This window comes from Scyliorhinus canicula, chromosome 7 (genome assembly GCF_902713615.1).
Source record: "Scyliorhinus canicula chromosome 7, sScyCan1.1, whole genome shotgun sequence".
In the NCBI taxonomy this organism is placed as follows: Eukaryota; Metazoa; Chordata; class Chondrichthyes; order Carcharhiniformes; family Scyliorhinidae; genus Scyliorhinus; species Scyliorhinus canicula.
In genome coordinates, this window is record NC_052152.1 from 115,052,696 (window position 1) to 115,056,339 (window position 3,644).

Consider the following 3,644-nt stretch of genomic DNA (forward strand, 5'->3'; position numbering starts at 1 on the left):
CTGAAAGGCGCTGAAGTCGGTGGTTAGAGGGGAGCTGATCTCCATTAGGGCACACAAGGAGAGAGGGAGCGGAGAGAGAGGGAGAAGTTGGTGGGGGAGACGGTGAGGGTAGATAGGAGGTACCCAGAGGCCCCGGAGGAGGGATTGCTGAGAAAGCGGCGTAGCCTCCAGGCTGAGTTTGATTTACTGACCACCACGAAGGCGGAGACGCAGTGGAGAAGGGAGTAGGGGGCGGTATATGAATACGGAGAAAAGGCGAGCCGGATGCTGGCATACCAGCTTCGGAAGCGGGAGGCAGCTAGGGAGATCGGGGAAGTTTAGGGATGGAGGAGGGAGCACGGTACGAAGTGGGGTGGGTACCAATGGGGTCTTTAGGAGCTATTACAAGGAACTGTACTGGTCAGAGCCCCAGTGGAGGAGGGAGGGATGGATCGCTTCCTGGACAGGCTGAGGTTTCCGAGAATGGAGGAGGAGCAGGTGGCGGGGTTGGGGGCGCCGGTTGGACTGGAGGAGCTGGTCAAAGCGATAGGGAACATGCAGCAGGGGAAGGCACCGGGGCCAGGTGGGTTCCCGGTTGAATTCTACACGAAGTTTTCAGACCTGCTGGGCCCGCTGCTAGTTAGGACCTTCAACGAGGCACGGGAAGGGGGGGCTCTGCCCCCGACTGCCTCCCTGATCCTGAAGCGGGATAAGGATCCCCCACAGTGTGGGTCATATAGACCGATTTCACTCCTAAATGTAGATGCAAAGCTGCTGGCAAAGATATTGGCCATGAGGATTGAGGACACCCTGCCACAGGTCATACACGAGGATCAAACAGGTTTTGTGAAAGGGAGGCAGTTAAATGCTAATGTACGGAGGCTCTGAAATGTTATAATGATGCCGGCAGTGGAAGGGGAGGTGGAGATAGTGGTGGCGTTTGATGCGGAGAAGCCCTTTGATAGGGTGGAATGGGGATACCTATGGGAGGTGTTGAAAAGGCTCGGGTTTGGAGAGGGGTTCGTTAGGTGGGTGAGGTTGCTATACAAGGCCCCGGTGGCGAGTTTGGCTACGAATGGAAGGAGGTCGGAGAATTTCCGACTGTACCGGGGGATGAGGCAGGGGTGCCCCCTGTCTCCCCTACTCTTTGTGCTGGCGATTGAACCCCTGGCCATGGCGCTGAGGGAGTTGAGGAACTGGGGGGTATAGTGCCGGGGGGGTGGGGGGGGGGAGGAGCATCGGCTGTCGTTATACGCGGATGACCTACTGTCATACGTGGCGGACCCGGTGGGGGGAATGCCGGAGATGAAGATGGTCCTTAGGGAGTTTGGGGATTTCTCCGGGTATAAGCTCAATGTGGGGAAGAGTGAGTTGTTCGTAGCACACCCAGGGGACCAGGAGAGGGGGGTTGGGGAGCTCCCGCTGAAGAGGGGGGAGAGGAGTATAAGGTACCTGGGGGTACAAGTAGCGAGGAGCTGGGGGGCCTTACACACGTTTAACTTCACGAGGCTGGTGGAGCAGATGGTGGAGGAGTTTAAGAGGTAGGATGCGCTGCCGCTCTCCCTAGCGGGTAGGGTCCAGTCAGTCAAAAGGACGGTTTTCCCTCGGTTTTTGTTCTTGTTCCAGTGCCTCCCTATCCTGATTCCTAAGGCTTTTTTCAGTCGGGTCAATGGGAGCTTTATGGGGTTTGTGTGGGCGCAGAAGACCCCGAGGGTTAGAAGGGTGTTCCTGGAGCGGGGCAGGGATAGAGGGGGGTTGGCGCTGCCTAACCTCTGTGGGAACTATTGGGCTGCCAACGTAGCGATGATACGTAGGTGGGTAATGGAGGGGGAGAGGGCAGCATGGAAGAGATTGGAGGTGGCGTCCTGTGTGGGCACGAGTCTGGAGGCGCTGGTGACGGCGCCACTACCGCTTCCCCCAACGAGGTATACTACTAGCCCGTGAGCCATCCCGCGTGCGCAGTGCGGTCGATCAACGTACACACCTGCGCAGTCGGGTTGTCGGTCTCGTCGTCCACTCGGTCACGCGGCGCATGCGGAGGGACCCGGGAAAAGCGCGCAAAACGGCCTCTCTCCTCGATGCTCAGGCCCTGCATCTGTGTGACGGCCTGCACTCGTTCTGCCTCGTGGGAGGCCAGTTTTGCAGTTTCTGTCGCCCTGATGTGGGAGTAACGATTCTTAGCATGCTCATGGACAACGCACGTCTCCATAGCGACAGGGAGGGTCAACAGTTTGACTTTCAGGAGCTGTTGCCGAAGGGAGTCGGAGTGGATCCTGAAAACGATCTGATCCTGGATCATGGAATCAGCCGTCGAGTCATAGTTACATGACTGCGCTAGGATGCAGAGATGGGTCAAGAAGGACTGAAAAGGTTCATCCTTACCCTGAAGCCTCTGCTGGAAAATGTACCGTTCAAAGCTCTCATTCACCTCAATGTCGCAGTGGCTGTCGAACTTCAGCAGGACTGTTTTGAATTTTGTTTTGTCTTCGCCTTCAGCGAACGTATGGGAGTTGTAGATATGGATGGCGTGGTCCCCCGCGGTGGAGAGAAATAACGCGATCTTCCTGGCATCCAATGCTGCTTCGAGGTCGGAGCAGCAGCCGATAAACGTGCTCGAACCCATAAGATGATACAAAGTTCAATGGGAGGGTGAGAAATGAGCCTTTTGGCTCTACCCCCATTAATTTCATCCTATACCTGGCCCATCCAAGATGGCCCCTTTCCCTGCCCGACCATGTCTCTTCTCTAACCTCGCCTCGACGCATCACCCTCACTTCCCCCCCCCCCCAACCTCCCCCTCTCCCCCAACCTCCCCCTCCCCCCACCCTCTCCCCACTCCCTCCCTACGGCCACCTATCTTAGCCTTCTCCCCTACCTCACTTCACCAGCATTACCTGTCAGCGTGGCAACTCCTGCCCAAAGGCTCCTCCTACTGGATTGGATTGGATTGGATTGGATTGGATTTGTTTATTGTCACGTGTACCGAGGTACAGTGAAAAGTATTTTTCTGCAAGCAGCTCAACAGATCATTCAGTACATGGGAAGAAAAGGGAATTAAACAGAATTCAAGAAAATACAAGAAAATACATGAGAATACATAATAGGGCAACACAATATATACAATGTAACTACATAAGCATTGGCATCGGATGAAGCATACATGGGTGTAGTGTTAATGAGGTCAGTCCATAAGAGGATCATTTAGGAGTCTGGTAACAGCGGGGAAGAAGCTGTTTTTGAGTCTGTTCGTGCGTGTTCTCAGACTTCTGAATCTCCTGCCCGATGGAAGAAGTTGGAAAAGTGAGTAAGCCGGGTGGGAGGGATCCTTGATTATGCTGCCCGCTTTCTCCCGGCAGCGGGTGGTGTAGATGGAGTCCATGGATGGGAGGCAGGTTTATGTGATGGACTGGGTGGTATTCACGACTCTCTGAAGTTCCTTGCGGTCCTGGGCCGAGCAGTTGCCATACCAGGCTGTGATGCAGCCCGATAGGATGCTCTCTATAGTGCATCTGTAAAAGTTGGTAAGGGTTAATGTGGACATGCCGAATTTCCTTAGTTTCCTGAGGAAGTATAGGCGCTGTTGTGCTTTCTTGGTGATAGCGTCGACGTGAGTGGACCAGGATAGATTTTTGGTGATGTGCACCCCTAGGAATTTGAAACTGCTC